The sequence below is a fragment of the Rattus norvegicus genome, chromosome 14 (assembly GCF_021556685.1).
Source record: "Rattus norvegicus strain SHRSP/BbbUtx chromosome 14, alternate assembly SHRSP_T2T, whole genome shotgun sequence".
Taxonomy (NCBI): domain Eukaryota; kingdom Metazoa; phylum Chordata; class Mammalia; order Rodentia; family Muridae; genus Rattus; species Rattus norvegicus.
Genome location: NC_141547.1, coordinates 72,710,001 through 72,732,955, shown reverse-complemented (window position 1 = coordinate 72,732,955; position 22,955 = coordinate 72,710,001). Strand labels below are relative to the sequence as shown.

The 22,955-nt window shown below is 40.2% G+C and overlaps 1 long non-coding RNA gene across 1 annotated transcript in view; it reads left to right on the top strand.

Annotated features, from left to right (window-relative positions):
* LOC103693082 (uncharacterized) overlaps positions 1 to 22,411 on the top strand; it is a 47,415-nt gene extending 25,004 nt beyond the window's left edge. The window contains exons 5-7 of the long non-coding RNA XR_015637715.1: positions 6,654 to 6,793; positions 20,308 to 20,458; positions 22,180 to 22,411. This is a non-coding gene — a long non-coding RNA (uncharacterized LOC103693082). The remainder of the gene's footprint in view (positions 1 to 6,653; positions 6,794 to 20,307; positions 20,459 to 22,179) is intronic.
* Positions 22,412 to 22,955: the final 544 nt, after the last annotated feature.

Below are 22,955 nucleotides of genomic sequence, written 5' to 3'. Positions count from 1 at the left end.
CAGGTGTTTATCAGAACTCTTTCTTCACCCCTCTCTGCTCTGTTAAGTCCTTCCCCTTTCCTTTATCTTCTTCTCATGTCCTACTGCACCTACAAAGCAAGCCCTGACTGGTATGGCTGGTTATGCTTCCCCCTTCTCTCAAAGGCCGGAAGCTAGAAATCTCTGAACTGTTCAGGACTGTCCTGTACAGTGGTTAGAGACCATATTGGGAGAAAATGAAGAACTACTATCATACTGGTGGTATCTCTGAGTTTGTGTGTGTGTGTGTGTGTGTGTGTGTGTGTGTGTGTGTGTGTGTGTGTGTGCGTGCGTGTGTGCGTGTGTGTGTGTGTGTGTGTGTGTGTCTGTCATATGTGTGTACACAACAGAAAATATATACCTTTTGGGGGAGCCAAAAATTTCAATGCGGGGTTGGGGATTTAGCTCAGTGATAGAGCGCTTGCCTAGGAAGCGCAAGGCCCTGGGTTTGGTCCCCAGCTCCGAAAAAAAGAACCAAAAAAAAAATTTCAATGCAGTGGCAAGTAAGGTAGGTTTTTAATCAAAACTTCTACAAATGAATAATCCAAGAATATTTCACTTGACACCTTATCAAGGATAAATAGGAGACATTGTGCAGGCTATGAGAGTTTCAATGTAAAGGAGCATGGCATATAGAGAAAGAAACAATGATGAGACCCCGAGGTGGACCTCATCTGTAATGCCTAAAAAAGGCTAGGAGACTTTCTGTCTGGTGAACATGTAGACAGAACCTCTGACATCATCAAATGAGAGGGAGCCAAATATTGTGGAAGCTTTATCAATAGTCCAGCCTACCTTCTTGCTCTGCTGGGATTAGGACCTAGTCCTTTCTGGTAGTCAGCAGAGGAATACAGATCCACCCCTGCTGTCAGTCAAGATGCTGCTAAATATTGATGCTTAGGATGAGGCTAGAATCATTGAGACAGGGAGAGAGGATGGGGCAGCATTTACAGAGTATTGTAAATGTTAAAACTTCAACTAGAGGTTTAACCAAAAATATTTATTTTGGAAGTCAAACTATAATTTCCCTACTGAATAATTTAATGCATTCTGTATAACCGAATCAAAGAACCTCTTTTTCCATATCTCCTGAAATAAAATGGGTAATAGCACTTTCTTCTTCAAAGCCTTTTGTAAGTCATCTGAAACGCAGCCAGCAGTTAAGACCAGATTAAAATGATGGCTGCTTCATTTTTTGTTAGCATTCACTTGGTTCAGTGTGTTACTACTAGATAAAGAGTAGAGGTGATTTAGAGAGGAAATGGATAGTGTTTTCCAGAAACTTAAGTAATAAATTACTTGCAGTCCTCAAATGTTAGCACCTTATCTACCATCTCCTTACCCTCACTGAGGCAGCCTGCAGGGCCCATTATCTCTCCATCTGGTGTCTGCATTGCAGAATATCTAATGCTGAAATTTCCAAGATAGCCCTACCTCCTGCAAGTACCCTCAAGCTCAAGCTGAGGAATTTGCAGAGTGAGAACATAGATCTTTTGATCCTCTCTGTCATTGACAGAAGCAGCAAATAACAAAATACTGGTTTAATTTGGTTATCTAGACAAGGAAACATTTATTGAGACTTTGTTATGTAAACAAACACACATACACACACACACACAAACACAGACACACACACATACACAAACATACACAAATCTATATATGACATTATATCAAGAGTAAAGTATTATAAATATAACCACTGTAGCAGCACAAAATTAGAAAACTACTTTAAGATGCAAATAAAATTGTAATATTATCTCAGTGTAAATCTATGGAGAGATCATTAGGGTGTCAAAATGGAAATTTAAAAAGTCAACACATGCACCGTGTGCTGACATCTGAAATTGACTCATCCTGTCAAGTGGAGGAGAAGGCAAGGACTGTCAGGGGAGCGTACTCAGATCAGCTTGGGGAATCAGCAAAATAGCAGGTACAGAAGACTTCCCATGTGAGCCACATTATAAAATCATGAGATTACGTTGAAATTAAGTGTACACGATGCCTCTTCATTAGGGATTGATTCTGTATAATATTTTAATTCTAGGTGTTTCATCTGTCAGTCATCTGAGATGAATGGTATTCTCAGACTGCGTTTGTTTGCTATTGTGGGAGATTCTGAAGGGATTTTACCTGGTCTGATCCAGATGGCATCTGAACTTCACTAGACAAATAGAATCCATTTTAAAATAATGCTCCAAATATTATTTCACTCAGAATTGCTTTTCATTACAGAAATGACTTAGTATACATTCTGTAATAAGCCCACTTTATAACACGAAACTGAATTTCACATGACTATAAATGATGCCTATGAACATCTCATTCAACATGCCTGTTATCGTTGATCCTTTTTATGAAGATTTATTACTTATGTGTATGCATGTGAGACTTCATGAATGTATCTGGACCCTAGGCATATAGCAGCCATGGAGGGCAGAATAGAGCATAGAACTTGAGCTTTCAGATAATGGTGAGGCACCACGTGGAAGCTAGAAACAAAACATGGGTCATTTGCAAGAGTACTAAGCAGTCGCAACAACTGAACTATCTCTCCCATCTCTTCGCTTATCCTTGACAGCATTTCCACCTGTGGAAAATGAGCATATATGTATAAATACACAACACATATTATGGACAGAATGTGTGTATCCCTCCAAAATTTGTATTTTGGAATCTTAACCTCTAAGATGATGATACTCAGTGGAGGTTTGGTTAAATAATGAGGTCATGAAGTTTTAAAGCTCTCAAGGTTGGGATTTGTGTTCTTGTAAGGGGATGAAAGCAACAGACCTCTCTTCCTACCAGGACACAGTGAGAATAGGTCATGGGTGAAAAAGAAAGCAGACCTTTGCCAGACATCCACTCTACTGGCTTCTTACAGTGTCCATTCCCCATAACAGTGAAAGTAGAATTTCCTTTCTTAAAAAGCCACCCATCTGTGGTATATTGTTTCCCCAACACAAACAACTCACAATATACATGCATTTGCTGGTATATGTGTTCATATACACTGCTTACAAGATGTTTGATGAGGGAAGCACTTGAATAAACTCTCTCCGAGCATGATGACTTTTGAATAGACTCCATGCTAGAACAGAGAGTATGGATTGCTCCAGCTGATGGAACATGGGGATTGAAAAAGAGTATGTCGTCCACCAAAAGCAATAACCTGTGTGACCAGGTCCTTGAAAGCGATCTATAATAAAATGTGGTGGAGGGGGACAGGGAACGCAGAACCACAGATTGTATAACAGTCCTCTAAGCTACCTGTTTGTCCTTATAATCTGTGAAGATGACCTTACGGGCTAATCCACATCAGGGAACCTTCCTAAGGCATCTTAGTCAAACAGTTCCAAAGGTCAAAGTCAAGCTCATGTCTGGGCTTGTCCAGAAGACCTAATGTGAGGTCAAAGGCTAAATATGCACAAGAAAACATTTATGAAAACTACAACCAAACCAGTGCATATTGCTTCCTACCTCTGTGTGTATGAGTTCCCATTTATGTGGAGTGACACAAAGCTTATTTCTGTGGATTTTTTAAAGCTTTTAATCCAGTTCCAGTTATTCTGGCAATAATAATGCCAAGAGTTTATGGAAACAGCTTCCTTCAGAAGCCACCTATGGTAGACCTAATATTATGGGTCACAGCTTGTAGGGATCACTACATAATAGAGAATAATCTCATCAATTCAGACGTAGGTTTAGGGCTCACGGAAAGACAGAATTCAGCTTTAAATTTATACTGATAAAATTATACTGATAAAATTCATTAATAACATTCCTGAAAGACATTTTCTGTTGCTACCCAGAAGTTCTATTGTTATGTGTCCCTATTGTTTACTTACTGTACTATGGAAAATGACCAACTGTTCCCAAAGTGTAACCAGAAGAGTCCATGACAAACAGGAACGAGGTACCCTGTTCAAAGCTGCCTTCAAGAGAAAACTCAGGAGCCAACGCAGAGAAAGAGGCTGATGTGATGACCAGCTCACACGGATGTGCCTGAGCAGGTGGACCAACTGAGGCACAACTCTTGAGTTCAGCCACTTGGACCACTCAGTGTAGGGAAAATAAATTTTCATGTTGCATAAGGATAGGCATCTCAGAATCTCCAACAGCTAACAAACCCCGCCTCTCAATCAGTGGAGTAGAGGAGTGTCCATTTATGGGATTAATTAGCCAAGATTAGTTACCTCATTGAAAGAGTAGTTGGTTGTCCTTTGCAAAACTGTTCAACAAAAGGCATACTTTCCTATGATGTGTAAATGAGACCCTATAATATTTCAGAGGCCACCTGGATCCAGGCTGCTTTCATTCTGTGGTAGAGGAAGTGGGAATTCTTCTAGTTTCTCATTAAGTTCATATGACAGAGTTAACATACTGAGTATATCCTTTGATAAAGAAGTGAATAATAATATATTATATACATTATATATATGCATATACATATATCTTGAAGAGATGGCTTATTGATTAAGAGCATGTGCTGTTCCTATAGGGGATCATGGTTCAGAACCCAGCACCCACATGGCAACAACTGTGCTTGACATCAGTTCCAGGGGCTCCTGTGCCCTCTTCTGGCCTCTTCAGGCACCAGACATACAGTACACACATACATGCATGCCAGTAAAACACTCATACACATAAAAATAAATATTTAAAAAAAAGACTTTTGCTCTACAGGAGTGTCATGACTTCCTTTCAAATGTCACAAGGCATTATTTCATGTGTGAGCAAAAACATGTGCTTATATATGATTTAAATGCAAGACATGTTTATTTTACCTGCTGGTATACTGCGTAGAACTTGCCGGTTAGAATGTACATTCTATAGTCCCTAAAAGTTTTATAAGAAGTTTACTTTTAGGCTGCATTATTTTCAGTTATTAAAATAAAATCCAATTTGTCCAAATGAAACTTTAAGCATGCTCTAAGAGAGATCTTTACAATATTGAAAGAAAACATTCTGAACCTTATTAATAATTTCAACCAAGTATGTCATATCAATTTATAATTTTAAAGTATATGAGATATATTACTTCAACTTCAATAATTCTCTTATCAAAATATTGGCTATTTTTATAAGTACAAGGTGATTTCACGTAGACAAATTACTTAGCTCTAGGTGTATTATTATTTTTTATTATATTTATTAACTTGAGTATTTCTTATTTACACTTCGATTGTTATTCCCCTTTCCAGTTTCCAGGCCAACATCCCCCTAACCCCTCTGCCTCCCCTTCTATATGGGCTTCCCCTCCCCATGCTCCCCCCATTACCACCCTCCCCCCAACAATCACGTTCACTGGGGGTTCAGTCTTGGCAGGATTACCACATGAGCGATGAATGATATTTTCAAATAAGAAACACCATCCTTGAATTCATCAATATGGCTTCAGAGTCACATTGTGTTCATCTTGTAATATGCAATTGGTTGTTCATATCCCTTACCACAAGGCTAAGTGTCAACAATAGTTCAGACTGATACTGCAGCTAACCAGAAGGTAAGAAAGCAGTCCAAGAAGAAAACCCTCGGGGTTGGGGATTTAGCTCAGTGGTAGAGCGCTTGCCTAGCAAGCGCAAGACCCTGGGTTCGGTCCCCAGCTCCAAAAAAAAAAAAAAGGAAAAGAAAACCCTCAAAACTTGTGTACAGAGAATTTTAATAACTGACTCTATCTTCAGTTCATGTTAAACTACAAAATGGAAGATAATAGCCCTACGTATGGGAGATGGTAAAGCATTTTTAAACATTCATGTCATGATTTTTAGACTCAGATTTAGGTGAAACCAGATAAAAGATGGCTACATGTTTATTCTACAGGACACATTACACATAAAGTAATATGTTATTTAATGATCAGAGTTCATGAGATATATATCAACAACAGCAGGTCATGAGACATAAACACTGCACAAAGGGTAATCGATGAAAGCAAGCTTTGATTGACAGATGGCAGCAATAGTTTATTTTAAATACAGTGAATTAAAAGGTAATATTTGCAATAGTTGTGGATATACTTTGGGGAAACCAGAATGTAAAAATGTGACAAATTCAAGCAAAGCAGGAGTTTGATAGTCCCTACCATCGACAGTAAACTGTATTTTCTCTGAAGTCAGATGTGGATCTGCATGTGGCCTTTGCTGAGAACGACATGGTCAAGTCATATTAACATCTGTTAAAAGACAGAATTGGCTCAAGTGTGAGTTGAGAAGTTTCTAGAGTGCAGTTGATAAATAGCCCCAGTCTTGGTTTAATTATAAGAGCCAATTATTAAGCATAGTCCTTCGGCTTAGAGAATTGTTCCCTAACAACTATGGTCGGTATTAAGACTTCCCTTTCTCAGCTAAAATCGAGTAAGAATAATAGTCTCGTTAATTTGCAATAATTGATACTTTGAATGATACTTTGAATTTGGGGATTCTCATTCTAACCACGTTAGATATAAGAATAGCTCATTAGACCTGAGGCTACAAAAGCTGAACAGTTAAATTAAGAATTGAATACTACTTCATTTGGGAAACAATTTTATTACAAATTCTATCTCACTCAATATTGTCATATAGTGGAGCCTTAACATTACAGGGCAAATGGATGACTGTTAATATTGTTTCTGCTATACTAAATTTCTTCAGGACCTTGAAACTTTGTTGAATCATTCATGGTTCACCAAGCACGTTCCAGTTCATAAAGTACATGAACTCAAAGCACACAGGGACCTGTCACACTTCACAAAGTCTTCTATTGTCAGTACCTAGAACATCAATGGCCCTGGGTGAGTATGTATTATATGTATGGGTGGGTGGCTCTGTCATGCACATTTCCTTCAGATTCTCCTACACTTGTGTAAAGGTGACCTGGAAAGTTTTTTTTTCTTTTAAATATTAATGGTCATATTGTCTCCAAGTTATATAAAAGTTCAGTGTAATTCCAGTCTTTTTCAGGACCCAGTGAGCATTCTTGAGCCTTAGGAAAGCCGTCATCTTTTTGCATATTCTTGTAGTGTTATTCTGACAGGTATGGAATGGATTGTAAGAAATGTTTGCGAAATAAATTTCCATGTCCCCTTTACATATATTTCCTTCAATTTCTAAGTCAAAAGCAGCTGAGATTAACTTCTTTGTCTTTTCTTCTTTTTTTCCTTCCTTCCTTTCCTTCTTTCTTTCCTTCTTTCTTCCTTTATTTCTTCCTTTCTTTCTTCTCCTGTCTCTTTACCAGTGAGAGCATAGAAAAGAGCTGTGGAATGTTTAAACCATGAATCCAGCTTAAAGACTCGGAAATCTTAATTTTTTTTAATTAGCATCACTTTTATTTTCTTCACTGTGTATCAGAAAGGACACCAACTCTGTTATCTGCTATTCTTACAGAGAAATTAGTTCACAAAGTTCCTGCAAGGGACAAACACTTTCATGCCACATGACCTTGCACACTTGGCCAGTCAATGATACCAATGCACTAACGACTCCACAGGAAATCTGAATTAAGGCTCACAGGCTGTATCACAAGCCTTGGGACTCTTTATGATCAACTTCACCATGACTGTGTGTATTCTCAAAATAACTGTTTTGTTTTCTCAGGTTAAGAAGATTTTCTCAGTGGTAATTGTAATTGATGATGGTGGTGAGGCACCCTATAAGGAATGGGAATAAAGTATTTTGTGGAACACAATCTCATCACTTTGTACTTGTTACTGGCATGGGTTTCTTACACAAACATGCCATTATGTTTTGCTGGCACATTTGCTACCACCATTTTATAGTGGAAAAATGTGAAATTAAATAACTTTCTTTGAGAAACTGCAGAAATTGGTAGAAATGATATCTGAGCTCAATTGGACTTAGAGGATTATGTCATTCAAATCATTTCCCCAATCATCTAAGTTTCTTTTTTTCCTTTTTTGTAAGATATTTATTTATTAATCTTTCCATTTTTATTGGGTATTTTCTTTATCTACATTTCAAACAGTATCCCCTTCCTGTTTTCCCTTCCAGAAACCCCCTATCCCATCTCCCCACCCCTTCCTCCCTGAGTGTGCTCCCACACACACTGACTCCCTCCAGCCTCCTAAAAAGAGGAGTGTGTTTAGAGAAGGGGATATGTCTGGGGAAGTGCAACATAGGGTCTTCCCTGTTTGATGACTACTGAAAATAGGTACCCAGCTAGGTGCAGTTGGGACAGAAGTGACTAGTCAGACAGAGTGGTTTTATTTGTTTCTCCATTTTTACAGAAGTGTTTACTGGAGTTCACAATTCCATGGGAATAAGATTCCATCATGGCTGACAGACAGGGCAGCAGGTAGCAAGCAATGATGTAATAAATTGAGCATTTCCTTATGGACATGGGAGGTAACAAATAAATATAATTAACCTCATATCACATCGACAAGGAAATGACCAGCATGCAAAGTCAAAAATAAATGGTAGAAGACAATTCAGCAATGTTTTGCCATAGTTATATAGATAACGCTGAAAAGCAAGTGTTTGAGTGATTAGCTTAAACTAGCATTGCACTGGTCACTGAATAAGCTTCTTAATAAGAGAAAACTATTAAGATTCTGTTAGACTGTTGCCTCATCAAAAAGATGATATCAATCTTTTATAGGCATTTTGAAGATTAGATAATTTGGTTTAGAAGACAATAGATACAGTGGCTATGGAATTGGCTTGATTGACATAGTGCTTGCATCACAAGAATGCAACCTGACTTTGAATCTCAGCAGCACACAAAAAATTCCAACAGTGGAAGCATGTGTATTATGGTGATTTCAATATAAATTTCTCTATTGTAGTTTAAATATAAACGGCCCCCATAGATTCAAATATTTGACTGCTTGCCTCATAGGGAATGGGACTATTAAAATGTGTGGCCTTATTGAAATAGATGTGGCCTAATATGTCACTTTGGAGGTAGGCTTTGAGGTTTCATATCCCTAAGTTATGGCCAATATGATATGCAATCCCCTTCTGCTGCCTGCAGACCAAGACACAGAGCTCTCAGCTCCTTCCTCAGCACCATGTCTCCCTGCAGGCTGCTGACAATGGACTAAACCTTTGCCCCAATTAAATAAGAATTGACATAGGCATCGTGTCTCCTCACAGCAATAGAACTTTGACTAAGACAGAAGTTTGCACTAGGTAGCGGGACGTTTCTGTGAGCGCCTGACCATGCTGCCTATTGGTGAAATGTGAACTTTGGATTAAGAAAGCACTAGAATGCTTTAAGCAGAGCATAATGAGTCATACCAGTAGAAGCACAGAAGGCAGTAGTACTGAGAGCAATACGATTTGTGACAACCTGACCCTAGAGGTTTCAGAGGAGAAGAATATTAGTAAATGGCCTAGAGACCATTTCTGTGATATTTTGGTAAAGAGTGCGACTGCTGTCTGCCCTTGTCTTAAAAGTCTACCTGAGACTAAATCGGAGAGTTTTGGATTCAGGACTTTGGCAGAGGAGATTTCAATATAGCCACATGACCCTCTGTCAGGAGGAATTAGTGGCCATTTTTATGCAGATGTGTATTGAAATGAACAAGTGAGGCAAGGAAAACTACAAAATGTACAGTTTGTGGAGAAAAATGAGCCCTAAGAAGTACCATGGAGCTAAGTCTATTGCTTAAGAAGATAAAAGACTTAATGAAAAGGCTGATGCCAAATGGAATAAAGGGTGTTGTTATGGTCATAATGTCTCTTCATAGAAATAAGACTTTGACTAAAAAATGTGTGTAGTCCTAACACTGGGGATATCAGAGAGAGGAGCATCTCTAGAGCTTACTATTTGATCAATCTTACCTAAATACTGAGTTTCAGGTTTAGTGAATGATGCTATCTAAATTAATTAATTAATTAAATGTGAACTGGCCTAGACAGAATAAGTGAAGACATCTTTTTAAGATATGAAATTTATATGAGATAAAGGTATGAGATTATTTGACTCCTGCAAGGTTATCTAGAATTCTTTAGTGAGGCACTGGTTGGAGCACAGAGCACATGTGAAGCAAGCACATCATGGTACCTTGAGACTCCAGTATATACACTGGTTGCCAAGTTGCCTGGGAGCTAAGAGTTTCAAACAGGAAAGCACTAGTGAAGAAAGAAAAGTAGATTTAGAAACCCGTGTCGTGATGTCTGCTACCAAACACCTAAAATCTACAGTGACCTAAGAGGAATTCAGGGAATATAAGAGGCTGTGAGTAAAGTGTTCCCACCATGAAAACAGGTTGGGAAAGTATTTGAGTCAAGACCAGCTTGAGTCTGAAGTACTCACCCCAGAGTTCCTTCACAAGAGACCCTCGAGCCATACCATATTCGTGAGAGGGAACTGGAGCTCTGCCCAGTAAATAGTTATAGGCCACCCTATAAAGTAAATATACTGATTTTTGATTTGTTAGAGCATTAAGCTCTAGAAAATGCTTAGGAAAACTATCACAGTAGCCTGAATACAACTTAAATTATTATCCATTCAGTAAAGCCGAAATAAATAAATCATAGCCAGGGCAAACAACAGTCAGAAGAGGCACAAAAGGACAGGGAAGAAAAAGGAAATTAGTGATGTATCACTTAAACCATGAGCAGAGAAAGAAATAGAAGATACAAAAACTACCAAATTGAATGATCTAAATAAAAATATACAAGGTATCAAACTGTAGGGATGAACATTAAAAGGTGGTAGTACAAAACCAGAGATGGCAAAAAAGAATATTAAATAAAGTTAAGAAAAATGAGCAATACAAATTATTTGCAGAGTCTCAAAGATTACCTTATTTCACTAAGGTATCAGTTATCACTAAATAATCTCAGACTAATACATGATATAATTGAAGCTTTAAAAGCAGGTGTTGTAGACTGGGAAAATGTATTATGAATGATTTTTTCCAATTTTATAAATTAGAATTAGAATTTCTAACAGTTTATAAATTTACAGGTATATATGACTTAGAGTCTCAAATGAGATATATATGAAAGATAAAATCATACTGAGACACAGTTAACAATTTTAAAAGTTAATTATGGTTATAAAACCTTGCAAGTAGTCAGATATAGATGTTTTTCTTTTTTATTGGATATTTATTTACATTTCAAATGTTATCATCCCCTTTCTCAGTTTATCCTCTGCGAACCCTACTCCCATTCCCCTCCCCCCATTTCTAAGAAGGTGCTTCCCTACCCACCCACCCACCTACTCTTACCTCACTGCCCTGGAATTCCCCTACACTGGGGCATTGAGCCTTGACAGGACCAAGGGTCTCCCCTCCCATTGATGCCAGATAAGGCCATCCTCTGCTACATGTGCAACTGGAGCCATGGATCCTTCCATGTGTACTTTTGGATGGTGGTTCAGTCCCTGGAAGCTCTGGGGGTCTGGTTGGTTGATATTGTTTTTCCTATGGGGTTGCAAACCCTTCAGCTCCTTCAGTCCTTTCCCTAACTCCACCATTGGGTTCCCTGTGCAATGGTTGCCTGTGTGCATATGCATCTGTATTTGTCAGGCTCTAGCAATATCAGACTCCTGTCAGCAAGCACTTCTTGGCATCAGCAATAGTGACTAGGTTTGGTGGCTGCATATGGGATGGATCCCGGGGAGGGGTAGGAGAGTCTCTGGGTGGCTTTCCTTCAGTCTCAGCTCCACACTTTGTCCCTGTATTTCCTTTAGACAGGAACAATTCTTGGTTAAAATTTTGGAGATGGGGAAGTCCCACACAGGCGGATCCCGGACCGCAGCAGCTCTCTGCTCCCAAACCCCGTGGGAGAGAGACCCCACCGCCTGATCAGGTGGGCACTCCTGAGGCTGCAGAGCGGAGGAGACCACCAACACTGCCCACCCCTGCCCACATCCCTGGCCCAAGAGGCAACTGTATAAGGCCTCTGGGTTCCCGTAGGGGAGGGCCCGGGAGCGGCAGGACCCCTGCGCCTGAGACACTGCCGGAACCTGAAGGAAACAGACCGGATAAACAGTTCTCTGCACCCAAATCCCGTGGGAGGGAGAGCAAAACGTTCAGAGAGGCGGACACGCCTGGGAAACCAGAAGAGACTGCACTCTGTGCACATCCAGGCGCCAGAGGAAAACACCAAACGCCATCTGGAACCCTGGTGCACGGAGGCTCCCGGAAAGAGCGGCGCAGATCTTCCCGGTTGCTGCCACAGCGGAGAGGACTTAGGCAGTACCCCACGAGCAAACTTGAGCCTTGGAACTGCAGGTAGGACCAACTTTTCCCCTGCAAAAAACCTGCCTGGTGAACTCAGGACACACAGAGGCAAAATTCCTCTAAGGCCGGGCACTTCCTGTGTTTACCGGAAGTCCCACACCGGCAGATCCCAGACCGCAGCAGCTCTCTGCTCCCAGACCCGGTGAGAGAGAGACCCAACCGCCTGATCAGGTGGGCACTCCTGAGGCTGCAGAGCGGAAGAGACCACCAACACTGCTCACCCCTGCCCACATCCCTGGCCCAAGAGGAAACTGTATAAGGCCTCTGGGCTCCCGAGGGGGAGGGCCCAGGAGCGGCAGGACCCCTGTGCCTGAGACACCACCAGAACGAGAAGGAAACAGACCGGATAAACAGTTCTCTGCACCCAAATCCCGTGGGAGGGAGAGCTGAACCTTCGGAGAGGCAGACACGCCTGGGAAACCAGAAGAGACTGCACTCTGTGCACATCCAGGCGCCAGAGGAAAACACCAAACGTCATCTGAAACCCTGGTGCACGGAGGCTCCCGGAAGGAGCGGCACAGATTTTCCCTGTTGCTGCCACAGCGGAGAGGACTTAGGCAGTACCCCACGAGCAAACTTGAGCCTTGGAACCGCAGGTAGGACCAATTTTTCCCCTGCAAGAAACCTGCCTGGTGAACTCAAGACACAGGCCCACAGGAACAGCTGAAGACCTGTAGAGAGGAAAAACTACACGCCCCAAAGCAGAACACTCTGTCCCCATAACTGGCTGAAAGAAAACAGGAAAACAGGTCTACAGCACTCCTGACACACAGGTTATAGGACAGTCTAGCCACTGTCAGAAATAGCAGAACAAAGTAACACTAGAGATAATCTGATGGCGAGAGGCAAGCACAGGAACCCAAGCAACAGAAACCAAGACTACATGGCATCATCGGAGCCCATTTCTCCCACCAAAGCAAACACGGAATATCCAAACACACCAGAAAAGCCAGACCTAGTTTCAAAATCATATTTGATCATGATGCTGGAGGACTTCAAGAAAGACATAAAGAACTCCCTTAGAGAACAAGTAGAAGCCTACAGAGAGGAATCGCAAAAATCCCTGAAAGAATTCCAGGAAAACACAATCAAACAGTTGAAGGAATTAAAAATGGAAATAGAAGCAATCAAGAAAGAACACATGGAAACAACCCTGGACATAGAAAATCAAAAGAAAAGACAAGGAGCTGTAGATACAAGCTTCACCAACAGAATTCAAGAGATGGAAGGGAGAATCTCGGGAGCAGAAGATTCCATAGAAATCATTGACTCAACTGTCAAAGATAATGTAAAGCGGAAAAAGCTACTGGTCCAAAACATACAGGAAATCCAGGACTCAATGAGAAGATCAAACCTAAGGATAATAGGTATAGAAGAGAGTGAAGACTCCCAGCTCAAAGGACCAGTAAATATCTTCAACAAAATCATAGAAGAAAACTTCCCTAACCTAAAAAAAGAGATACCCATAGACATACAAGAAGCCTACAGAACTCCAAATAGATTGGACCAGAAAAGAAACACCTCCCGTCACATAATTGTCAAAACACCAAACGCACAAAATAAAGAAAGAATATTAAAAGCAGTAAGGGAAAAAGGTCAAGTAACATATAAAGGCAGACCTATCAGAATCACACCAGACTTCTCGCCAGAAACTATGAAGGCCAGAAGATCCTGGACTGATGTCATACAGACCCTAAGAGAACACAAATGCCAGGCAGGTTACTGTATCCTGCAAAACTCTCAATTAACATTGATGGAGAAACCAAGATATTCCATGACAAAACCAAATTTACACAAAATCTTTCTACAAATCCAGCACTACAAAGGATAATAAATGGTAAAGCCCAACATAAGGAGGCAAGCTATACCCTAGAAGAAGCAAGAAACTAATCGTCTTGGCAACAAAACAAAGAGAATGAAAGCACACAAACATAACCTCACATCCAAATATGAATATAACGGGAAGCAATAATCACTATTCCTTAATATCTCTCAATATCAATGGCCTCAACTCCCCAATAAAAAGACATAGATTAACAAACTGGATACGCAACGAGGACCCTGCTTTCTGCTGCCTACAGGAAACACACCTCAGAGACAAAGACAGACACTACCTCAGAGTGAAAGGCTGGAAAACAACTTTCCAAGCAAATGGTCAGAAGAAGCAAGCTGGAGTAGCCATTCTAATATCAAATAAAATCAATTTCCAACTAAAAGTCATCAAAAAAGATAAGGAAGGAAACTTCATATTCATCAAAGGAAAAATCCACCAAGATGAACTCTCAATCCTAAATATCTATGCCCCAAATACAAGGGCACCTACATACGTAAAAGAAACCTTACTAAAGCTCAAAACACACATTGCACCTCACACAATAATAGTGGGAGATTTCAACACCCCACTCTCATCAATGGACAGATCATGGAAACAGAAATTAAACAGTGATGTAGACAGACTAAGAGAAGTCATGAGCCAAATGGACTTAACGGATATTTATAGAACATTCTATCCTAAAGCAAAAGGATATACCTTCTTCCCAGCTCCTCATGGTACTTTCTCCAAAATTGACCATATAATTGGTCAAAAAACGGGCCTCAACAGGTTCAGAAAGATAGAAATAATCCCATGCGTGCTATCGGACCACCACGGCCTAAAACTGGTCTTCAATAACAATAAGGGAAGAATGCCCACATATACGTGGAAATTGAACAATGCTCTACTCAATGATAACCTGGTCAAGGAAGAAATAAAGAAAGAAATTAAAAACTTTTTAGAATTTAATGAAAATGAAGATAAAACATACTCAAACTTATGGGACACAATGAAAGCTGTGCTAAGAGGAAAACTCATAGCGCTGAGTGCCTGCAGAAAGAAACAGGAAAGAGCATATGTCAGCAGCTTGACAGCACACCTAAAAGCTCTAGAACAAAAAGAAGCAAATACACCCAGGAGGAGTAGAAGGCAGGAAATAATCAAACTCAGAGCTGAAATCAACCAAGTAGAAACAAAAAGGACCATAGAAAGAATCAACAGAACCAAAAGTTGGTTCCTTGAGAAAATCAACAAGATAGATAAACCCTTAGCCAGACTAACGAGAGGACACAGAGAGTGTGTCCAAATTAACAAAATCAGAAATGAAAAGGGAGACATAACTACAGATTCAGAGGAAATTCAAAAAATCATCAGATCTTACTATAAAAACCTATATTCAACAAAATTTGAAAATCTTCAGGAAATGGACAATTTCCTAGAAGGATACCAGGTATCGAAGTTAAATCAGGAACAGATAAACCAGTTAAACAACCCCATAACTCCTAAGGAAATAGAAGCAGTCATTAAAGGTCTCCCAACCAAAAAGAGCCCAGGTCCAGACGGGTTTAGTGCAGAATTCTATCAAACCTTCATAGAAGACCTTATACCAATATTATCCAAACTATTCCACAAAATTGAAACAGATGGAGCACTACCGAATTCCTTCTACGAAGCCACAATTACTCTTATACCTAAACCACACAAAGACACAACAAAGAAAGAGAACTTCAGACCAATTTCCCTTATGAATATCGACGCAAAAATACTCAATAAAATTCTGGCAAACCGAATTCAAGAGCACATCAAAACAATCATCCACCATGATCAAGTAGGCTTCATCCCAGGCATGCAGGGATGGTTTAATATACAGAAAACCATCAACGTGATCCATTATATAAACAAACTGAAAGAACAGAACCACATGATCATTTCATTAGATGCTGAGAAAGCATTTGACAAAATTCAACACCCCTTCATGATAAAAGTCCTGGAAGGATAGGAATTCAAGGCCCATACCTAAACATAGTAAAAGCCATATACAGCAAACCAGTTGCTAACATTAAACTAAATGGAGAGAAACTTGAAGCAATCCCACTAAAATCAGGGACTAGACAAGGCTGCCCACTCTCTCCCTACTTATTCAATATAGTTCTTGAAGTTCTAGCCAGAGCAATCAGACAACAAAAGGAGATCAAAGGGATACAGATTGGAAAAGAAGAGGTCAAAATATCACTATTTGCAGATGACATGATAGTATATTTAAGTGATCCCAAAAGTTCCACCAGAGAACTACTAAAGCTGATAAACAACTTCAGCAAAGTGGCTGGGTATAAAATTAACTCAAATAAATCAGTTGCCTTCCTCTATACAAAAGAGAAACAAGCCGAGAAAGAAATTAGGGAAACGACACCCTTCATAATAGACCCAAATAATATAAAGTACCTCGGTGTGACTTTAACCAAGCAAGTAAAAGATCTGTACAATAAGAACTTCAAGACACTGAGGAAAGAAATTGAAGAAGACCTCAGAAGATGGAAAGATCTCCCATGCTCATGGATTGGCAGGATTAATATAGTAAAAATGGCCATTTTACCAAAAGCAATCTACAGATTCAATGCAATCCCCATCAAAATACCAATCCAATTCTTCAAAGAGTTAGACAGAACAATTTGCAAATTCATCTGGAATAACAAAAAACCCAGGATAGCTAAAGCTATCCTCAACAATAAAAGGACTTCAGGGGGAATCACTATCCCTGAACTCAAGCAGTATTACAGAGCAATAGTGGTAAAAACTGCATGGTATTGGTACAGAGACAGACAGATAGACCAATGGAATAGAATTGAAGACCCAGAAATGAACCCACACACCTATGGTCACTTGATTTTTGACAAAGGAGCCAAAACCATCCAATGGAAAAAAGATAGCATTTTCAGCAAATGGTGCTGGTTCAACTGGAGGGCAACATGTAGAAGAATGCAGATCGATCCATGCCTATCAACCTGTACAAAGCTTAAGTCCAAGTGGATCAAGGACCTCCACATCAAGCCAGACACACTCAAACTAATAGAAGAAAAACTAGGGAAAGATCTGGACCACATGGGCACTGGAAAAAATTTCCTGAACAAAACACCAATGGCTTATGCTCTAAGATCAAGAATCGACAAATGGGATCTCATAAAACTGCAAAGCTTCTGTAAGGCAAAGGACACTGTGGTTAGGACAAAACGGCAACCAACAGATTGGGAAAAGATCTTTACCAATCCTACAACAGATAGAGGCCTTATATCCAAAATATACAAAGAACTCAAGAAGTTAGACCGCAGGGAAACAAATAACCCTATTAAAAAATGGGGTTCAGAGCTAAACAAAGAATTCACAGCTGAGGAATGCCGAATGGCTGAGAAACACCTAAAGAAATGTTCAACATCTTTAGTCATAAGGGAAATGCAAATCAAAACAACCCTGAGATTTCACCTCACACCAGTGCGATTGGCTAAGATCAAAAACTCAGGTGACAGCAGATGCTGGCGAGGATGTGGAGAAAGAGGAACACTCCTCCATTGTTGGTGGGATTGCAGACTGGTAAAACCATTCTGGAAATCAGTCTGGAGGTTCCTCAGAAAATTGGACATTGAACTGCCTGAGGATCCAGCTATACCTCTCTTGGGCATATACCCAAAAGATGCCTCAACATATAAAAGAGACACGTGCTCCACTATGTTCATCGCAGCCTTATTTATAATAGCCAGAAAATGGAAAGAACCCAGATGCCCTTCAACAGAGGAATGGATACAGAAAATGTGGTACATCTACACAATGGAATATTACTCAGCTATCAAAAACAACGAGTTTATGAAATTCGTAGGCAAATGGTTGGAACTGGAAAATATCATCCTGAGTGAGCTAACCCAATCACAGAAAGACATACATGGTATGCACTCATTGATAAGTGGCTATTAGCCCAAATGCTTGAATTACCCTAGATCCCTAGAACAAACGAAACTCAAGACAGATGATCAAAATGTGAATGCTTCACTCCTTCTTTAAATGAGGAAAAAGAATACCCTTGGCAGGGAAGGGAGAGGCAAAGATTAAAACAGAGACTGAAGGAACACCCATTCAGAGCCTGCCCCACAGGTGGCCCATACATATACAGCCACCCAATTAGACAAGATGGATGAAGCAAAGAAGTGCAGACCGACAGGAGCCGGATGTAGATCGCTCCTGATAGACACAGCCAGAATACAGCAAATATAGAGGCGAATGCCAGCAGCAAACCACTGAACTGAGAATAGGTCCCCTATTGAAGGAATCAGAGAAAGAACTGGAAGAGCTTGAAGGAGCTCGAGACCCCAAAAGTACAACAATGCCAAGCAACCAGAGCTTCCAGGGACTAAGCCACTACCTAAAGACTATACATGGACTGACCCTGGACTCTGACCCCATAGGTAGCAATGAATATCCTAGTAAGAGCACCAGTGGAAGGGGAAGCCCTGGGTCCTGCTAAGACTGAACCCCCAGTGAACTAGTCTATGGGGGGAGGGCGGCAATGGGGGGAGGGTTGGGAAGGGAACACCCATAAGGAAGGGGAGGGGGGAGGGGGATGTTTGCCCGGAAACCGGGAAAGGGAATAACACTCGAAATGTATATAAGAAATACTCAAGTTAATAAAAAAAAAAAAAACACAGGACAACCCCTTTTAATTTGTTGAGACATAAATCAATACCAATAAGGATATTAGGAGAGAAACAAGTGTTTTTATAGACTGGAGAAAAGTAATAGTTGAAGAAATAACTTGAATGGACTGAAGATTATTGGCTCCTTGGAGACTTGTAAGTGAAGTACAAGTTCCCTGACTGCTCTTGTAGATCTTTTGTCTCCTAATAGTGTCCTGGAACTCATTGAAAACCCCACTCCTTTTTCTTCCATTTTGACAAAAAGCACTACTTTGACTTGATTACTTTTAGACACCTATATAAATATCTATGCTATTGTTTGCGTGTGAAAACTAAAGGTCTCAGATGGGCATCAAAAGGTCTTTTACTGACTGGTGATGACACTTGTTCATTCAAAAGAACAGCTAAGTTTTATGATCTATGGTGAACCATCCTCTGAAGCAGAATGCCTGACTTATGGTGGATCCCAGGTAGACTAGAATACTTCACTTTACACTGTGTCAACAGTAATTCACTTCCTTCTTTCTCATACTGGTTGAAATTTACCTTCATTGTCAGGTCTCTTTATCAGATTGCCCACTAGTGGAGGGCATGATACAATTTCATTTATAAAACTGCCCTCTGGAATTTTTCCTGATGAAAAGTCACTGTGGCCACTTCTCTCTGAGTTTGTATTGTAAGGTCAAGTTAACCTACAGTCTATTGTTAGTCTTAGTAGCTAGCAGGTCATCCTGAAGAGTAATGTAGTGTAGAAAGAAAGGGGATAAGGATAGAGAAATGGAGGGAGGAGGACAGTACAGAGAGGCGAGAAGAGGTAGGGAGGGATGGCAAGAAGAAACAGAGATCTGGAACTGAATGTGTTCATATAAGTGAAGTGATTCAAACAGAGAGTAGAAAGGGTAAGGGGCGGTTGCTCTTTCTGAGCTGTAGGCAGAGATCAAAGACCAGAAGCCATGACAACTCTGAGATGTCAGAGCATAAGCCACAAAGAATCTAGTTCAGAAGACATCAGAACTGGAGTCTTAGAAGAGTGTCAAAGATTAAATCTGCTGCTACAAAGCTAGGAAAGGTAAGAAACAGACGTGAAGCAGCCAGCCAGGCCAGTCAGGGAAGAGAGATGTGAAGATCATTCGAATTCAATTTAGAGGAAGGGTTCTTGTTGGTAAGGAATCGTGTTAGTGAGCCAGGTGCCACAATTCTCTTGTTGTTGTTTCACTTTCCATTGTGTGTGTGTGTGTGTGTGTCTGTGTGTGTTGAATTTGTGTTGTGCTTACATGTAATACATGTATATTATATTTGCATGTGTGTTCATATACCTATTTGAAGATAGGTGTAGAGACCAAAGTTTGTCATGTTTGTTTTTCTTTATTATATTTCATTTTATTATACAATGCAGAATTTCTTATTGATCCCAGAACAGACTGATTAATTTTGCTTGGTACCTCCCATTTCTGCCTCCAAAGGACTTAGGTTGCAATTAGGCAATTATGCCTACCCTGTTTACTTTTTAATGTGGGTGCTGTGATGTAAACTCCAGTGCGCACATTTACATAACAGGCATATGACCCATCTTATCCACTCTGCTCTTTCTTCAGGCTCAGGAACTTAAATTCCTGGGTTAGAAGCAAGCTGGACATGCCCACATATACTGTCTGCTGGATGACAACATAGTGTGTGGAGGAATTGCTGTCAGGATTACTATATAGTCCCCAGTAACAAGATGTGTCCTTTTAATTCGTGACTCAGGTAACAATAGCTTGTGCTAAGTAGCTATTCTACATATGGGCAGACCCTGCTCAAAGTTGCTATCACACTGGCTAATGTATTATACCAAATCTGCAAATCTCCAGCAATCAGCACACTGATATATAGCGTGCCCACTCCAGAGAGTTGGGGTACTACATGGGGATATAAACAGGGTTTCCTGTTGCCACACTTTATGAGGAAATGTTGGTATCCATATATGTTCTCCTCACTCACAAGTGCTTCAGAATGCCCTTAAACGGTTCATGTTGAGGTATCTCTCCATGTTTGCTCATCTCGGGCTGTGCTCAGTCTTTACAGAAGAAATTCCAAAACTGTTTCCCCTAGGGCAGACTCTTGGATCCTTCATTGTTCACAATATATAATAAAAGAAATTGCTTCCTGTCTTTAGGCCTAGCAGACACTTCGGTAAGACTTGTCCCTGGGATTTAGTACCTTTATTTAGAAATCCTTCCTAATGTGCTTGTGATTTACAAGAGAGAAGTGCACAGCAGATAAGACTCCCCTTTTCTTTCTTCATCCACCTTTTATGTTCAGAAAGCCGATTTTTAAATTTTAGCTTTATTTTCTCCTAGGATAAATTTGTTCTGTGCAATCCTCAAGAGCATCCTTTATATAGACTCCCTGCCGGGTATACAACAGGTCTTTCAACAAGCCAAGAGGTGTCAGTCCTACAATAACTTTCCATGCAAACCCTTGTCCAGAGCATTGTCAGACTGTTCTTTATATAGCTGTGGCTAGAAATGCCTTGAGGGTCACAGGCCTGGTGTAGACAGGGGTGTGAGCCTACTTCAGTGTTAGGAAGGCCTCAATCATCAAGAGTTTTGCTCTCCAAACTCGGAGTATCTAAATTGCTGCATCATTATGCATGAAGAGTAAGAGTCTCTTGAGACTTCCTGGAACACAGGTGTATTTTCTAAGCTGTTTTGCTCTCTGTAAACTGAGGCGGCCTTTAAAGCCTCCTTTAAATGTGCCATGACATTTTCCTGGAAAACTATCAAGAAATGTCAACCATCACCTCGTTTACTCCAGGAAGACTTCATCTTTCTTTTGTTGAATTTTAAGTTTTCTTTTATTATCTGTCTCTTCATCATCTACCTACCTACCTGTTTATCACATATTCATGTTGGAAATTTCCCAAAACAAGGCCCTTCTTTTACCAAAGAAGAATAAAGCCACAAAGTATTTGGCTTCTGCTACTGTGGATATAGGTCACATCTGACAGTTTTCTAAGATGACTGCAATCGTCCTCATTCTGCCATTAGGAAACAGAAGCCCAGAACAATTGAGCAACTTGTCCAAGGCCACATAGCTGTCAAAAGGCACAGGACAGGAAGACTGTGAACCCAGATTTTCTCCAAGTAAAGCCTCTTCTCATTTTTTGAACTGCCCCTTGCTGCTGGGAGCCTCCCATTTCCTTGAATCCAGTAGCAATTACATCTTGGGCAGACTTAAAGCAAGTTAACTGTGAATTGATTACAAAATGTAGATGCATACACTCACACACACACACACACACACACACACACACACACACACACACACACACAAAAACAAAAAGCCCAAGTGGACTTGATAATTCTTCTAAAAAGTGAACCTGCTTGGTCAAAACTTTAAGTATATTAGGCAGTAAAATACTGTGTTCATTTTAATTCATATACATTTTGTTTCTGTTTTCAATGACTATGTCAAAATGCACACAGAGATGATCTTCATAAAGTCCTGAAAACGGTGTGGAACAAGGATTCGTATTCCCTGTAAGTTCTGAGAGATGGTAAGAGCAAGTCAACTGGAAGCCAAAATCTGAAAAGAGGTCTTCCATAGAAGAGGAACTTGTGAAGAGGACTGAAAATGTGGACAAGAATAGGAAGAAGACCGTAAGCTGACACTCCACAAAACAAAATAAACAAGAAAAACCAAATTGACTAAAAACAACTTCGAAGGAGATCTTCTATTATTTTAGAGCAGTGTGGAATGAGAATAGCTCACCTTCCTTGAGTCTTCTTGTATGCAAATGATAGTGTGTTTAATGTATACTATTATTACTTCTCACAACTATAATAATTATTACCGTTTCATGGAATTGCTAAGAGATAAAATAATTGGCATCCCAAATAAGCTAGCTTCCTAAGCAGTATACAACAGTGCTGCAAACTTTGTGCCACCAACAGTACACATTCTTACTACCTCTCTGCATTTATTGCTTGAGTCCACCCACAGCTCAGTTGAGTCATTTGCTCAGAGGCTTGCAATGCTGTACTCAGTGTCTTTGTTGACCTATCTTCTTATTTATAGGCTCTGATGAGACAAGATGTCCACCCATTCCCTTGGTCATTCCTTCCTGCAGACTGCTATATGTCTTAGAGATTATGCAGTTTCCAGCTAGGTGGGCTTCCTCACTGTGACTATTTACCCTGCCAAAAATTCTGGAATAATCTCTACAGTAAATGTGGAAGGAAGACAGCATCTTATATATTAC